Source organism: Nicotiana attenuata, unplaced genomic scaffold, assembly GCF_001879085.1.
Source record: "Nicotiana attenuata strain UT unplaced genomic scaffold, NIATTr2, whole genome shotgun sequence".
Lineage (NCBI taxonomy): Eukaryota > Viridiplantae > Streptophyta > Magnoliopsida > Solanales > Solanaceae > Nicotiana > Nicotiana attenuata.
In genome coordinates this window covers 35,927-55,016 of record NW_017672021.1, presented here as the reverse complement: position 1 = coordinate 55,016, position 19,090 = coordinate 35,927, and the positions used below count along the sequence as shown (strand labels likewise).

At 40.2% G+C, this 19,090-nt stretch overlaps 2 pseudogenes; one reads left to right on the top strand and one right to left on the bottom strand.

The window, feature by feature from the left end:
• LOC109211375 overlaps positions 1–8,953 on the top strand; it is a 31,650-nt pseudogene extending 22,697 nt beyond the window's left edge.
• Positions 8,954–17,358: 8,405 nt separating this feature from the next.
• On the bottom strand, positions 17,359–18,437 carry LOC109211374 (annotated as a pseudogene).
• Between the last annotated feature and the right edge of the window lie 653 nt (positions 18,438–19,090).

The window sequence follows — 19,090 nt, the reverse complement described above, 5'->3', positions numbered from 1 at the left end:
ATTACCACAAATAAGTCCGAGTACGCACTCGTCACCTCGCGTACACCAACTACAATCAATACAGAAGACTCAAATACTATGGGGAAGTCCCCTACACAAGGTTAGGCAAGATGCTTACCTCAAAGACGATAGACCGATACTCTAAAATGCACTTCTCGGGTGAAAAGACCTCCGCACGGCTCAAATCCAACCAAAATAACTTCAAAGCACAAATAAACTCATAAGAAACTATTCCAGATCATAAAATCTCATTCTTTAACAAAATCCAAAAATCAGTCTAAAAGTCGACCCCCGGGCCCGCACCTCGAAACCCGTCAAATTATACAAAAACTCGAATACCCATTACAATGTGAGTTCAACCATACAAAATTTATCGAATTCCGATACCATTTGGTCCCTAAAATCATGATTTTTCATTTTAGATTTCTTCAAAAACCAACATTTCCCTCAACCCAAAACACAAATTAAAAGATAAAAATGAAGATTAAATCTTGGAATATGTTAGATTCTAGGTGAAGAACACTTACCCAATCGATTTTCTTGAAAAACACCAAAAGAAGCTCCCAAATCCGAAGTTTAAAACTCAAAAATATGAAGAAATGGCCAAACCCTCGACTTATATGATTCTGCCAGGACTCCCGCATCTGCGGTCAAGAAACCGCATCTGCGAGAGCGCATTTGCGAGAAAGAGACCGCATCTGCGAACTTTTGCTAATTAGCCTGAGGCCGCATCTGCGGATATAAGCCGCACCAGCGGTGCCGCAGACGCGAAAGGGAACCGCAGGAGCGTAAATTCTCCGCAGGTGCGATCGCTGGACCGCAGAAGCGACCATCACACCTGCGTGCCAGCCTCCGCAGAAGCGTGCTAGCTCCAAAGCCTTCATGACCGCAGAAGCGGCTGGGCTCACGCAGAAGCAGAGCCACACCTGCGCTCCAATGTCACAGGTGCGAAAACACCAGAACCAGACCTGTTTAAAACTATGCAAAACATCCGAACCTCATCCGAATCACACCCGAGGCCCCCGGGACCCCGTCTAAACACACCAACAAGTTCTATAACCTAAAACGGACTCGTTCGAGGTCTCAAATCATAGCAAATAACACCAGAAATGCAAATCGCGCAATGAATCGAACTATGAACTTCCAAATCTTCCAACTTTGAAAACTCGTGCCGAAACTAATCAAATCAACCCGGAATAAAATTTTGCACACAAGTCCCAAATGACAAGACGGAGCTGTTCCAACTCTAGGAATCGCATTCCGACCCCGTTAGCATAAAAGTCAACTATGTGTAAAACTTCTCCATTTTTCCAAACTTTAACTTTTCCAACTTTCGCCGATTTGCCTCAAATTACTCTACGGACCTCCAAATCCAAATCCGTACGCGCGCCTAAGGCCAAAATCACCGTACAAAGCTTTTAAGACCATCCAAAACCCATTCCGGAGCTGTTTACTCCAAAGTCCAATTCCGGTCAAATTCTCACCGCTTAAGCTTCCAAAACTAGATTCCTTCTCCCATTTCGACTCTAAATCATCCGTTAACTGAATTCAACCACCATGCATGCAAGTCGATACTCATATTATGAAGCTGTTTCAGACCTTACGTCGCCGAACGGAGCTTGATTTCTCAAAAAGACCGGCCGGATCGTTACATCCTCCCCCTCTTAAAACAAACGTTCTTCCTCGAACGTGCCAAGATTGCCTCGAAGCCCGCAAATAGAAGACTACACACTTCCAACATGCACCTGCGGGTGATCCCAATTCACCCCAATCCGCATAAACCCGAAGACACCATCTCGACTGAAATTTAGCCCTTCTAGCAATACCAATAAGCCTTAGAGCTAGAATTCTCACCCTCCATTCATTTCCCAATAGACCCGATTCTAAATCCATATCCGGTATCAGTCTCAACCAGCTAATAAACTTATGCCAACACCCATAGAGTACAACCACACAACATGACACAATACGCATAGGCCCACGGTAACATTTCTGATCACAATATCCACCCGAAATCAAATCCAGCACCGGCCATAAGCCTCATATTCAATAGGATCCCGTTTCAAACCTCCACAACACTGACGATGATACAAGAACCACGAAAACCTCATGACTAACACCCGAATCAACAAGTGACAACTAAAACCACCGGGCATACACCCCGCAAGCTAAAACTCAAGAAGCACATACCGATAACGATAGAACATTGAAAGAGAAGCACATAAGGGAACTATCAAACATGCCCGACAGGCAAAAATCTCTATCAGTACTAACCTACAAAACAATATAACAAGAAAAGAATTAAAGCATATAAACAAATCACAAGGATCTCATATTGATATAACTTCCACCGCGGTACACCGCCTGGTTCAGACACATCAAATCACATGAAATCACGAGGGTCCCGCCCTCAATTCGGAATCACAAGTAGGGTATACATCAGCTAGCTAGAACCTATCACTAGATCAATCTCGTCAACAAAATTACAACACGTACTGGCTCCACACCGGTGGAGCATAAAACAAATCACAGCTCGTAGCCAAAATACTCAGAAATCATATCAAGCCTACCGTAATGGACAATAGGAATTTACTACTAGTCTCATAACTCTCAATAAGGAATAGAAGAAGATGATAGACATGGGCTATCATTCATAGAACCTTCCAAAAGGGTAACATATAACAGAGTGCAAATCGTCAATCGTAAATAGGGGAACTCACCCCGATAAGCAAAACTCTAATGAACTACGGATGGTGCTCCTCTATAACAAATCAAAATCATACCTGAATGACATCATCTTGTGCAGCAGCCTCAAGCCTACCATATAAAACACATCAATGGGCCGGGCCTCCCCCTCTTGGGTGCCCTTTACCCGCATGAATACCTCGCTGTGGCACATCGGCCCGAAGTCTAGGACAATCTCTCACCATATTGCTAGTATCTCCACACTCAAAGCAACCTCTCTGCTGACGAGGTTGTGGGAACTGTGCAGTACGAGTACTCCGAGACCCATGAACATCTGTATCACTGTGCGAAGCCTGAAGCACAAACTGAACTGGCTGACCCACAAAACCTCTACCATGTCGCACCCTGCCTCCATAATAAGGACCAGCGGATATCCCTGGTCTACGAGGTTCCCTCGCCTCTCTGTACTCTCCCTCCTGAGCTCGCCTGACCTCTCTCTCATGGCCCGCCTGACCTCTCTCTCCTCTCGCTCTCGAGCAGCATGCCCTCCACCCTCCTAGCAATACTCACGGTCTGCTGATACGAAATATCCATCTCCAACTCCCGAGCCATACTAGTCCTGATGCTGGGATACAGTCCCTCAATAAACCGGCAGACCCTCTCCCGAACAGTAGAAAGCAAGGTCAGTGCATGTCTGGCCAAATCATTGAAAAATCTAACGGCGTACTCTGATACTGACATAGTGCCCCGGCGCAGCTGCTCAAACTCCGCGCGCCATGCATCCCAAAGGGACTGAGTTACGAACTCTCTCAGGAACATCTCTGATTATTGAACCCATGTAAGTGAAACTGAATCGGCTGGGCTACCTAACTCATATGCCCGCCACCACTAATAAGCCGCTCCCTTAAGCTGGAATGTAGCAAAAGCAACTCCACTCGACTCAACAATACCCATAGTACGGAGAATGCGATGGCACTCCTCCAGAAAACCATGTGCACTCTCTGAAGCTAAACCACTGAATGTAGGAGGGTCGTATTTCTTGAACCTTGCAAGTCTAAGCTGCTCTTCTTTAGATGCTGCTGCCCTAACTACGGGCTGAACTGGAACCACAGGCTGTGCCGCCATGACGCCTGGAACCTGACCAACATGAACTCACTGCTCTGGGGTGAGGCGGTGGGAGTCTGAGTCCCTCCCCTAGTCTGTGAAGTAGCTGGTGCAACCGGAATCAACCCCACCTGAGCCAATGTACCAAACATGCTCAGGAATTGGGCTAAGGTCTCCTGAAGTCCGGGCGTAACAGTAGGCGCCTCGGGTACCTGCCACCCAACTGAAGCTACTGGCGGATCCTCAACAGCTGCTCTGGTGGGTGCTTTAGCTGTGGCACGTACTCCTCCGCCTCCGGTGGCACTCGCTTCGTGAGAAGTGTCGTCGGTAGCTGCAGCGCATGTCCTTACCATCTGTGAGAGAATGGAATGATAAAAGTTCATGCACCGAGATCAATAAACTCGCACGATAGGAATGAAAGAAGTGAGATTGTCCTAATATTTGTGTAGCCTCTCGAAGATAAGTACAGACGTCTCCATATCGATCCACAAGACTCTACTAAACTCGCTTATGACACGTAGCACCTATGAACCTAGAGCTCTGATACCAACTTGTCACGACCCAAATTTCCCCTCCGTTGGGTTTCGTGATGGCACCTAGTCTTAAGGACTAGGTAAGCCTAATGTTTACGGAATAACAACAATAATAAATAACATCTAAAATTCTTTTGAAATGAATTCTTTATACAATAAACATATTCCCAAAACCCGACAGTACAAGTCCTAAGCTCTACAGAGTTAGCTACCACTTCTAAATATAACTATTTGGAAATGAGTGAAATAGTTGAATACAAGTAAGAAGGTGACCCCGAAGCCTGCGAACATAGCAGCAGGTTTACCTTGAGTCTCCTCGGCAATGATCCGCACAGCTACTAACGATCAATACCTGGATTTGCACAAAAAAATGTACAGAAGAGTAGCATGAGCACACCACAGCGGTGCCCAGTAAGTATCAAGACTAACCTCGGTCGAGTAATGATGAGGAACAGTCAAGACACCTACTAGTCCAATAAACTGTACAAATATAAGCATACGAAAAACAGAACATAATGTATATAAAGGCTACACGATATGGCTACCAATACAACAATCACAATATGGAAGAAAACAGCAAGTGACAACGGAAACACCGTAATATTGACATCAAAAAGCGAGCGGAAATACAAACCCAAATTCCAAATCACCACACAGTAAAGACAGGTAATAACTCAGAAACTACAACAGTGTTCACATCGGGTCTTAGCCAACAACTCCTCGAAGTACCGAACCTCGAACAAAATTATAGCTCATTGGTCTCAATACCTGAACCCTAACACTTGGCATACCGTGCCCTCATCACACCTCATGATCATGCTAACAACTCACTGACTAACTAGAGCCACTCTCACATATATGACAAGCAAACGAGGGTGTACATCTATACTTAACAATACCAAGGGAATACTTATTAACCAATAGGTGTATTTAGCTACATGTATACTTGTGCAAGTATTCTAACATAGATCATACCAGCTAAAAACGTAAGGAAAAGAGCGGACAGCACGTAAGGCATTTTCTCACAACTTTCACGAGGTAAAGCTCATACAGGTAAACGTACTGTAACACAATGTCAACAACAAGAATGCCCCTAGGCCATCACAAAGCATCACACTCAATCCCTAACATAGCCCACCTTGTCTCGCCACGTGTGAAATAATAACATAATAAGTACCCGCCTTGTTTCGCCACACGTGCATCATAATGTTCCCACCTTGTCTCGCCACATGCGCAACCCACATATAAGCATATATATTCCCACCGTGTCACGTCGCATGTGCAATATATCAACAGTAGCAATAGCACGGCAAAAACCTTGTACAACCCCATAACAATAACTGCACGACAGAAACCTCGTGCACCAACACAACTAGTACAACAACAACAAGGACAATAATACAAAGTACAGCGAGTGAATCCACTACAGAACCTTAAATCACAGGGAAATGGTAGAACCAGTTCACAAGGAATAACCATAGTAAGGAAATGAAAGGCATAAAGGGAACAGTTCAACAAAGGGAAAACTAACATGTAGTAACGATCGCACAATATATAAGTCAATAACAAGGAAATCAACACGAGTCCGGTAGTCCCAAATAAAGGCAAGTCATCAAAGAAATAGGTTATCTAAACTCCTTTTAAGGTTGGAAAGTTACTAGGATATTCGACAATTCAATTAAGGAAAGGTGATGTTAGCTTCACTTAAGACTACACAACTATAGGAGGGATGATAATAGATCTCAAATAACGTAGGCAGTTATGAAAAGATAGCATGACAATAGGAGAGGCGAAATTCTTCAGTTAAATCAAATAGGATGACAATTAGGCAATAAGAGTGAAACATGAAGCAATTAATTCCAATTAAGCATGTAGGGACGAAACTAATAAGCAAGAACTCAGTCATATTAAGAATAACTTCATACATAGTGAATATAAGAACCTAAGAACCCTAAAAGGCCAATTTCTCACAAATAAGTCCGAGTACGAACTCGTCACCTCGCGTACACCAACTACAATCAACACAGAAGACTCAAATCCTATTGGGAAGTCCCCCACAAAAGGTTAGGCAAGATACTTACCTCAAAGACGACAGACTCATACTCTAAAATGCACTTATCGGGTAAAAAGACCTCCGGACAGCTCAAATCCAACCAAAATAACTTCAAAGCACAAATAAACACAAAAGAAACTATTTCGGATCATAAATCTCATTCTTTAAATAAATCCAAAAATCGGTCCAAAAGTTGACCCTCGGGCCCGCACCTCGGATCACATCAAATTTTACAAAATATCCGAGTACCCATTCCAATGTGAGTTCAACCATACAAAATTTATCGAATTCCGATACCATTTGGTCCCTCAAATCATGATTTTTCATTTTAGAAATTTTTTTCAAAAACCAACATTTCCCTCAACCTAAAACACAAATTAAAAGATAAAAATGAAGATTAAATCAAGGAATATGTTAGATTCTAGGTGAAGAACACTTACCCAATCGATTTGCTTGAAAATCCCCAAAAGAAGCTCCCAAATCAGAAGTTTAAAACTCAAAAATATGAAGAAAACGCCAAACCCTCGACTTATATTATTCTGCTAGGACTCCTGCATCTGCGGTCGAGAAACCGCATTAGAGACCGTATCTGCGAACTTTGGCTAATTGGTCTGGGACCGCATCTGCGGATGTACAGCCGCAGTAGCGGCACCGCAGAAACGAAAGGGAACCGCAGGAGCGTAAATTCTCCGCAGGTGCGATCGCTGGACCGCAGAAGCGACCATCGCACCTGCGTGCCAGCCTGCACAGAAGCGTGCTAGCTCCCAGGCCTTCGTCACCGCAGAAGCGGCCGGGCTCACGCAGAAGCGGAGCCGCACCTGCGCTCCAATGTCGCAGGTGCGAAAACACCAGAATCAGACCTGTTTAAAACTATGCAAAACATCCGGACCTCGTCCGAATCACACCCGAGGCCCCCGGAACCCCGTCTAAACACACCAACAAGTTCTATAACGTAAAATAGACTCGCTCGAGGTCTCAAATCATAGTAAACAACACCGGAAATGCAAATCGCGCCATGAATCGAACTATGAACTTTCAAATCTTCCAACTTTGAAAACTCGTGCCGAAACCAATCAAATCAACCCGGAATGACGCCAAATTTTGCGCACAAGTCTCAAATGACAAGACGGAGCTGTTCCAACTCTCAGAATCGCATTCCGACCCCTTTAGCACAGAAGTCAACTATGGGTCAAGCTTCTCCATTTTTTCAAACTTCAACTTTTCCAACTTTCGCCTATTTGCCTCAAATTACTCTACGGACCTCCAAATCCAAATCTGGATGCGCGTCTAATTCCAAAATCTCCATACGAAGCTGTTAAGACCATCAAAAATCCATTCCGGAGCCGTTTACTCCGAAGTCCAATTCCGGTCAAGTTTTCACCACTTAAGCTTCCAAGACCAGATTCCTTCTCCCATTTCGACTCTGAATCATCCGTTAACTAAATTCAACCATGCACGCAAGTCGATACTCATATTATGAAGTTGTTCCAGACCTTACGCCGCCGAACGGAGCTTGATTTCTCAAAACGATCGGCCGGATCGTTACAGTGAATCATTAATTAGGCCCCCTTTTTCTTTATATACTAATTAATTAGAGGCCGTTTTGTGGGAAAACAAGTTATCCTATGGTTTATTATTGCAGAATTAGTTATTCGGGGATTATTATTCCATCCTCCTATTGGAATTAAAAAAACGTTATAGTTCCAGGATTAGTATACCGCTATTGTATCCCAATCGAATGTGAGATAAACTAATCTTCAACTTAATCCTGAAATTAATTATATGTTTTCCCTCGTACCAAACGAGTCCTAAATGTGTTGTCTTGTGTGAGGAAAGAGAAATGTAAAGACATGTGGAACTCTCACCATCACTTGTTTTAAAAGATACTTTTTGTATATTTTGAATTTTTATACTAACACCTTCATATAGGATGAAGTGAGTATTAAATAATACTTCATAAGTGCAGGTCAGACTAACTGGGGGGACGGACACATCGGCAGTAACAACAGAATGGGCAATGTCGCTTTTGCTCAACCATCCGGAGTTGTTAAATAAGGCCAGAAGTGAACTAGACAACCATGTAGGTGACAATCATTTAGTGGATGAAGCAGATTTACCTAAACTGAAATATCTTCTAAGTATCATTTCGGAGACGCTCCGATTATTCCCAGCAGCACCAGTGCCCCACGAATCATCTGATGATGCCAAGGTAGGGGGCTTTGACATTCCACGTGGCACTATCCTATTGGTGAATGCATGGGCTATCCATAGGGATCCGTTAGCTTGGGAGGACCCAGAAAGTTTCAAACCAGAGCCATTTGAAGGTATGGAAGTGAAACCATGGAAATTAATGCCATTTGGAATAGGAAGAAGAGCATGTCCAGGCGCTGGACTTGCTCAACGTGTGATTGGATTAGCTTTAGGAACTCTAATTCAGTGTTTCGAATGGCAAAGGGTTAGCCAAGAGAAAATCGATTTAGCTGAAGGGAATGGTCTCACTCTGGCAAAAGCTGAGCCACTCACAGCAAGGTGCAAGGCACGCCCTATTGCTTACAAAGTTCTTTCTGCTCAAGTTTAACTTATATATACCGATAATGTAGATGGATTTTACGCTATCAATTTGTTTAAAATATAATTATAGGTAATCGTACTCAAAGTGAGATTAGTAACCTAAAAGATAAGATATGGTATTTATTACAACATGTTAAAATATAATGATTGCGAAAAACTTCTCTATAGTTTTAGTATATACAAATTAAATTCTCTCAGGAATTGCCTTATGGTAGTCTTCGCGCTTATTCATACTTGTCGTGGACAGCAACTTTAATATTGCTACAATAATTATCAACCGGATTGTAAGTTGTAATTGAGAATTGGCAGCAATGGCGCCATTTGTGTTGTATCTTAGAAGCCAAATGGAAGTATTAGTTGCGCAGATTAGCAGTAGTTCTTAGTAAGATTCTCCTTCACTCCCAGCAGGCAATTAATCCAAGACACATATCCTTATTAAAAAGGTAAATCAAGGTTTGAATTGTGGACATGTTGCTTTCGTTTAACATATTCAACTTAGCAAAGGAAGAATATTGGTTGTTTCTTTACTCCAGAACTCCTATTAGTCGCATATAAGTCTCGAAATTCCAAAAATCCAAAATCTAAAGCCTCGTATTAGTAATAAAGAAACAAGAGTGTTATTTTAATTTCCCTTTAATTATTATTTATTTTTTTAAAATTCGTTCAAACATCGCAGAAAATGCTTATGCAACAACAAAAAATTCAAGTGATCAATAATGTGTCCTGTTAGTATACTGTATTTGTAAAATAATTCTGGAAATATAAATGAATATAAACAGAAATGAACATAAACAGAAATGACATAAAACCAATTCGAGCCCACTGAATTCACAGTGTTTCCTTAAGGAATTTAATCCCCTCCTAGCACCCAAGGTTATGGATTATTTCCTCCCAGGATAGAACGAATTACACACTGGTGTAGTGGTACTTCAAACCCCAGTGTTTCAGCGAACACAAAGTTCGGTAGCAAATCACACTTACTTTATGCTTTGTTTGATGCTAAAAGTATGCAGAAGAAGGAGAAGAAACTCAGAAAAATCGTAGTGAAATTCTGAGCAGAATAGTGTTGTATTTATAGCCAAAGTTGGGTTGAAATCTGAAGAGGTGCAACTCTTCAGAATGGTTGTTTATGCAAAACGCCCACAGCATAAATGCCATTACATAAATGGGCATTTACTCAACAATAAAGAGGAAAAATTGAAGAGGGTAGTTACTTTTCTGTTACCAAAACAGAAAAACGGATTGGATTTAATATTAATATTTAATATTAATATTCTGTTATTAAAACAAATATTTAATAACATTTCTGTTAATATTTTACTATTAACAAATAAATTTGGTCCAAAAAGTTAATCAATCAATCGATCATTTGACCAAATCCGAATCTGAATCCGAAGCCGAAGCTGAAGCCGAAGCCAAAGCCGAAGCCGTAGCCGTAGCCGTAGCCGTAGCCGAAGCCGAGCCAAGCGACGACGACGACGACGGCGCGAGGCTTGCCTTCTTCTCAACTCGTTAAGAGCTAGAAGAAGAGCAATTGCTTATATACCCATAAAAAACCTCTTCCTCTTCCAATATGGGACAATGCCCATTTGCCAAGGGGGGAACTTAAAATTTCACTCAAAAATTTTATTTTCCTCCATTTCCCATTCACCCTCTTTTAAGTATTTAATATATTAATTAAATACATCCAAAACCCAACAATCCCCCACATGAATGGGGAATGGCTATATCACGGAAGTATGCATGAAAAACTGTGTGATTTGCAAGTAAGGATTAATTGCATCTGGATAAGTAGGTTTCCCTTTGAACTTTCCGTAGTGAACTTATGTCGGATATACTCGATCAATCGGTAGATTTGATATCTTTGAACCGTCGAACTTTAGTGTATACCTAGACAACCACAAGTCACACAACCAACCCTTAACCGTCTTTGGTTCTCATTGTTGTGTTCGTTTCAGCCATGAACACCGCCTGGTTTCATAAGTGCGTAGAGAACTGGCCTTACAATGTTCTCCTTGAAGCGGCTAACACTTCACACTTACATAGGTGATTCCTAAACGTGTCATCCCGTAGATACACTATTTGATATACCCCGTATCTAATTTAGAAATCATTAAAAAGCCTTAATGCTTTATCCTTGGTACTGAACATTGTCTCATCACGAGAATGGACCAAAAGTTTAGTTGACAATGTTGAACCGTCATAAATGACTTTGTTTGATCTCCTTGAACCTAGATCTTGGGATCTCCAGTCTTCTAGGTAGAGTTACCGCCACTATGACTTGTTCTCGGCCACAGTCCCATTCCCCTTGATGACTTCTCAACTACCTCTCTAGTTAGGCCTTTTGTAAGTGGATCCGACACATTATCACTTGACTTACATAGTCAATCGTGATAATTCCTCTAGAGAGTAATTGTCTAACGGTTTTATGTCTTCGTCGTATATGGCGAGACTTACCGTTATACATAACGCTCCCAGCCCTTCCAATTGCCGCTTGACTATCACAATGTATGCATATTGGTGCCAACGGTTTGGGCCAAAATGGAATATCTTCCAAGAAATTCCGTAGCCATTCAGCTTCTTCACCGGCTTTATCCAAGGCTATGAACTCAGCCTCCATTGTAGAGCGGGCAATACAAGTTTGTTCGGATGACTTCTAAGATACCGCTCCTCCACCACTAGTGAATACATATCCACTTGTGGACTTGGAATCAGTTGATCCAGTGATCCAATTTGCATCACAGTATCCCTCAATGACCGCAGGATATTTATTGTAGTGCAAAGCAAAGTCCTGGGTATGTACTAAATACCCCAAAACTCGTTTCATGGCCATCCAATGATATTGACCTGGATTGCTCGTATATCGACTCAATTTACTTATAGCACAAGCTATATCTGGTCGTGTTCAATTCATGATGTACATTAAGCAACCCAACACACGAGCATAATCCAATTGTGATATACTCTGGCCTTTGTTCTTTGCTAATGCAAGATTCACATCAATTGGAGTCTTTGCAACTTTAAAGCCCAAGTGCTTGAATTTTTCGAGTACTGTCTTAATATAATGAGATTGTGACAATGCTAGACCTTGAGAATTCTTATGGATCTTAATTCCCAGAATTAAATCAGCAACTCCCAAGTCTTTCATATCAAACTTGCTAGTTAGCATACGCTTAGTAGCATTTATGTTGGCAATGTCATTACTCATTATGAGCATATCATCCACATATAAGCAATCAATGACTATGTGATTTTGAACATTTTTAATGTACACACATTTATCACATTCATTTATCTTAAATCCATTTGACAACATTGTTTGGTCAAATTTAGCATGCCATTGTTTGGGTGCTTGTTTTAATCCGTAAAGGGACTTAACAAGTCTACAGACCTTCTTTTCTTTACCTGGAACCACAAACCCTTCAGGTTGTTCCATGTAGATTTCTTCCTCCAACTCTCCATTTAAGAAGGCCGTGTTAACATCCATTTGATGGAGGAGCCGTTCTTGCGAGAAGCAAGGTATGTCGTGAACGGTGGGAGGTCACAGAGAATTGACCTATTCATAGAGTGATCCTATGATCGTTATAGGATATAGACTATCTTTTCTTATACACTTCACAATCGTATTCTACTCAAAAATCCATAAACAAAATCTCTCTCTTCTCTACAAATTATTTTTTGAACAACGAAATCCATAACATAAAAGGGGGTTAAATGCTAAAAAACCGATTCTAATTCTATATATTCTTTCTTATTTTTATGCCTTTATCTCCGCGAAAAGATCAAATGTCGAATCCATTTATTTTTCTGGTATTCAAGCAGGTTGGAATATGTATTATCCTAATAATGGTAGAAATGGAATCATTTTTGTTTTGATATTCTATACAAAATCCTATAACTTAATTAATAAGTCTAAGTAGCAGAAGTCTGTTTCTAGGAATGTTTTATCAATTTCTTTCCATTTGTATCTGTTGAAAATTCCAAATTTCAAGACCATAAACTGCAGCTAACGCTACTAACATTCATATGGATGTAATTCTTGTAACTGGAGAGTATGTATCAAAATAGTCAAGACCTTCTCGTTGTCTATATCTTTTGACCACAAGTCTTGCCTTATACTTGTCAATAGTGCCATCATCTTTCATTTTCCTCTTAAAGATCCATTTAGAACCCAACTGTTTATTTCCAGGAGGAAGATCAACCAATTCCCATGTATGGCTGTTCAGTATAGATTCTATTTTACTATTGACTGCCTCTTTCCATAACAATGATTCCGAAGAAGACATAGCTTCTTTAAATGATTGAGGCTCATTTTCCAATAAGAAAGTCACGAAATCTGGTCCAAAAGAAGTAGACGTTCTTTGACGTTTACTACGTCTTGGATCCTCCTGATTAAGTGTACTTTCTTTTGTTTCTTCCCGAGGTCGTTTAGATCCTTCACCAATCGACTCACATTCCTTTTTATACGGATATATATTTTCAAAGAACTCAGCATTATCTGATTCTATAACCGTATTATTATGAATGTCGGGATTTTCTGATTTATGAACCAGAAAACGATATGATTTACTATTAGTCGCATATCCTATGAAAACACAATCAACGGTTTTCGGTCCTATTTTTACCCTTTTGGGTATAGGAACTTGCACTTTTTCCAAACACCCCCACACTTTAAAATAATTCAAGTTGGGCTTCCTTCCTTTCCATTTTTCATATGGAATGGATTGTGTTTTGCTATGGGGTACTCGATTTAGTATTCGGCTAGCCGTAAGAACGGCTTCCCCCCACAAGTTCTGTGGCAAACCAGAACTTATCAATAATGCGTTCATCATCTCCTTTAATGAATGATTCTTTCTTTCTGCAATCCCATTGGATTGGGGCGTGTAAGGGGCCGTTGTTTGATGAATAATTCCATATTCTAAACATATTTGTTCAAAAGGAGATTCATATTCACCACCCCTATCACTTCTTATCATTTTGATTTTCTTATTAAGTTGCGTTTCAACTTCATTTTTGTATTGCTTGAATGCGTCTATTGCTTCATCTTTACTATTAACTAAGTAAACATAGCAATATCGAGTACTATCGTCAATAAAAGTTATGAATACTTTTTCCCACCGCGAGATGGTATTGACTTCATGTCACAAATATCTGTGTGAATTAAGTCTAAAGGATTTGAATTCCTTTCAACCGACTTATAAGGATGTTTAACATACTTAGATTCCACACATACTTGACATTTTGATTTGTCACATTCAAACTTGGGCAATACTTCCAAATTAATCATTTTCCGTAAGGTTTTATAATTGACATGACCCAAACGTATATGACATAATTCATTTGACTCAAGTAAGTAAGACGAAGCTGGAATTTTATTATTATTTTCAACAACCATTACATTCAGCTTGAAAAGGCCCTCAGTGAGGTAACCTTTTCCTACAAACATTTCATTCTTACTTATTACAACCTTATCGGAAACAAAAACACATTTAAAACCATTCTTAACAAGAAGTCCAGTAGAGACTAAATTCTTCCTAATCTCGGGAACATGAAGGACGTTGTTCAAAGTCACCACTTTGCCGGAAGTCATTTTGAGAAATATCTTCCCATATCCTTCAATCTTCGCCTTTGAAGCATTTCCCATAGAAATCATCTCATCGGGTCCAACAGGAGCATAAGAAGCAAAAGCTTCTCTAACAGCACAAACATGGCGAGTGGCTCCAGAATCAATCCACCACTCTTTAGGATTGCCCACCAAGTTGCATTCGGAAAGCATGGCACATAAATCATCAACATCATCATGCTTTTCAACCATGTTTGCTTGACCCTTCTTCTTGTCTTTCTTCGGAGCACGACACTCCGTAGATTTGTGTCCAGTTTTTCCACAGTTGTAGCAGTTTCCACTGAACCGCTTCTTGCTTGGGTTGTATTTCGATCCAGAAGCCTTCTTCCTCCTTTTGTTCTCTTCAACAATATTTGCTCCCATTATTGTTGAGTTTCCACGGCCTCTCTTTTCAGCAGCTTTGTTGTCCTCTTCGATTCTCAACCGAACAATGAGATCTTCAAGGGACATCTCCTTGCGTTTGTGTTTCAAGTAGTATTTGAAGTCCTTCCACAAAGGAGACAACTTCTCAATCATTGCTGCTACTTGAAATGCTTCATTGATGACAAGACCTTCAATGAAATTTCTGTTAGTAAAAATACTAAGATTATTACTTTCAACATCAATATTAATTTGATTTATACCTTCAGCACGGAGATCGTGAATAATCACTTGCAATTCCTGGACTTGGGTAATAACAGACTTGCTATCTACCATTTTGTAGTCCAAAAACTTTGTAGCAACAAACTTTTTCAACCTGGCATCTTCGGTTTTGTATTTCTTTTCAAGCGCAGTCCACAGTTCCTTTGACGTTTCCACGCCACTGTAGACGTTATACAAAGTATCCTCCAGCCCGCTTAGAATATAATTCTTGCACAAAAAATCTGAATGCTTCCACGCCTCAATCACGAGAAAGCGTTCAGTTTCTGGAGTTTCATCGGACAGTACAGGAACATCTTCCTTGATGAACTTCTGGAGACTTAGAGTAGTCAAATAGAAGAACATCTTTTGCTGCCAACGCTTGAAATCAATCCCGGAAAATTTTTCGGGTTTTTCCGCCGGTGCCAATGCTGCCGGTGTCGTTCGGCTTGTTGAGGCATTGGCAGTCACCATTGGAACAGCTTGGTTCTCATTCTCATTAGTCATTTCTGTACAAGAATGACACAAACGTTAAAATCACGTAGATTTTAATAGAGTACAAAACCACAAAGATTTTACTCTTCCAGAAACAGTAAGTACAAATACAGAAAATAAATTAAATTCCTTAAGCTTGTTAGTATACTGTATTTGTAAAATAATTCTGGAAACAGAAATGAACATAAACAGAAATGACATAAAACCAATTCGAGCCCACTGAATTCACAGTGTTTCCTTAAGGAATTTAATCCCCTCCTAGTACCCAAGGTTATGGATTATTTCCTCCCAGGATAGAACGAATTACACACTGGTGTAGTGGTACTTCAAACTCCAGTGTTTCAGCGAACACAAAGTTCGGTAGCAAATCACGCTTACTTTATGCTTTGTTTGATGCTAAAAGTATGCAGAAGAAGGAGAAGAAACTCAGAAAAATCGTAGTGAAATTCTGAGCAGAATAGTGTTGTATTTATAGCCAAAGTTGGGTTGAAATCTGAAGAGGTGCAACTCTTCAGAATGGCTGTTTATGCAAAACGCCCACAGCATAAATGCCATTACATAAATGGCCATTTACTCAACAATAAAGAGGGAAAATTGAAGAGGGTAGTTACTTTTCTGTTACCAAAACAGAAAAACGGATTGGATTTAATATTAATATTTAATATTAATATTCTGTTATTAAAACAAATATTTAATAACATTTCTGTTAATATTTTACTATTAACAAATAAATTTGGTCCAAAAAGTTAATCAATCAATCATTTGACCGAATTCGAATCCGTAGCCGTAGCCGTAGCCGAAGCCGAGCCGAGCGACGACGACGCGAGGCTTGCCTTCTTCTCAACTCTTTAAGAGCTAGAAGAAGAGCAATTGCTTGTATACCCATAAAAAATCTCTTCCTCTTCCAATATGGGACAATGCCCATTTGCAAAGGGGGAACTTAAAATTTCACTCAAAAATTTCATTTCTCTCCATTTCCCATTCACCCTCTTTTAAGTATTTAATATATTAATTAAATACATCCAAAACCCAACATGTCCGTGCCTCGAGATATCTATCTCCATATTCCAATTTGTTAGGTTTATTGTTCACAAGCACACAGTCCACTGCCAGCCTATCCTACTTTGAAAAATTTACTTAATTCGTCAATCCATTCTATGAGAAAATAAAGAAAATCTGTGACATCCATTTCTATCCATGATCCTATGTCCAAGCATCTATCCAATTATGGCTACTGAATTATTTATCTCGCATACGTAAGGTACCCCAACTTGCTTGGAATCGACGTATAATTATTGTTTACAAGATATCACAAAAAGCATAATTGCGGTTGGAACGTGTAAAAGAACAAAAAAATGTACATATATATCTTGAATCCATATTCATTGGCAATAATGATCATACTCAAACTAATTATGAATAGAAGCATGAATGCACTCAAGGTAAAAGAAATTCAGTGATCTCTTTTAACCATTCTTCCTCCCATTCCCAACCAGAGACAGGTACTTCAATTGATGTTTCCAATCTGTCTAGTTCAGTCTTAACCACAATCACATGGATTTTATCAAGTGTCCGAAAAACATATTGCAACATCATAAAATTGTGCATTGCATTTTAAGTGGACATGTGGCCATACAACACCATTGTCCATTTAGATAATCTAAGAGTATGTATGCTCAACGAATACTACGATCCAAAACCACAGACCATGAACTTAATGGAGCCAATGTAATTTGTTCATCTTACATTTTGCTTCTCTTATACTGAGGTTCTAGCGAGGATGAAAGTGTTAGTGCCACTGCCCAAGAATCATTAGAGCTCTCGCAGCTAAAGCATGCATCAATAACACCATTGGGACTGCATGCCCGGTATAGATTGACATTTGCGCTTGTGAGCAGGGGCGGATTTAGGGGGGCGGAAGGGGGTTCACTCAAACCCCCTTCGCCGAATAATTACACTGTATATATAAGGCAAAATCTGTTTTTTACCTCTATATATTAAGTTTTGAACCTCCTTAACACAATCTAAAGGTGTAGTTTAGTGGTCAAGGGAGTTCAAAACCTTCATAAGGTCATAGGTTCAATTCCCTTTAGCTATAAAAAAAATATTTTTGAACCCCCTTCGGGGAGATCCTGCCTCCGCCACTGCTTGTGAGATTGACAAATCTTGGATCCAGGAATGTCCATTAGCTCTAGAATAAGATCATGGCATTCATCAATGCTGTCCTGTTTGAAGATCAAGAACTTTAGTAACATTCCAACCAAATAGCTAATCGAAGAGGTTGAATATTAGGGAAAAAAACTCGATGTAAAAGACTGCAGACCCTTCTAACTTTAAGCACATCCATGAGTTGATTCACATAATCTACTGCATTGCAAGGGTCAAGGTCATTTATGACATAAAATGTTGCTGCAGTAGAAATTAAAGATGGAGTATAACACAATCCTAGAATTTGCATTCAGCTGAATGAATAATCAACAAACTACAACAATTCAAATTCATAAACAAATTTCCTGTCCTATTTGTCCAAAGCATCAAGCATTGGGATTTCTCACCAGTGATGATACCAAGAATGAGGCTTTCACACTTACTCAGGAACTCCAAATGTAGGTTGGTCATTAATCCAAATCTCCTCATGATATGGTCTATGAATGAAAGTAGTCACAGGATTCATTTTCCATCGGAGAGAGGACAGCACCAAAAGTTGCATTCTCTGAATAGACTTTGCCTCAAACACATACTTTGCATTTGCTACCTGTCGATGCCTCCTTTTTCTCGCGAAATCGTGTTTGCGATATTTGGGCGGACAACACTTTTCCTTTTGGGAATTGGGTTTGACATTTAGAAGAGTCGCCACCTAATGATTAAGTGCATTAGGACACTAAGAAGGAAATGAAAAGAAGAAGAACCAGAGAATGGGTAAGGGCTTGAAATTATCTCGAGGAAGGTGTTAGGCACCCCCCAAGATCTACTAGTGTGGCTCCCGGCCATGCTATAATTGTGACTTCACATAATCAAGTAAGCAATTAAGGGCTCAAGTAAGAGGAATTCGCATACAATATTGCAAATAAATTAAAACTTGGGGAAAGGTACAGAAGGCAGAAATTTTATGAAAGATTTAGACAATTTAAAAGAGATAGACGAAAGCAAGTAAAAGGGGAGGGGGTCCTAGGTTTATGATTAATATGGATCACATCAATGCAATACCCAGTAATCACTCCTCAAAGAGGGGCTACATGAGGTATTATCGCATCGGTCATCATATCCATATCTACCCTTTCCCACCCCGTTAAGGTATTAAACGCGGAATGATCTCGTTTTCCTATTGCATACTACTACCCGTCCCAAACCTATCAGCCCCGGAGGCATTTGGGACTACTAGTCCTACAGGGAAGGTAGATTTGGCTT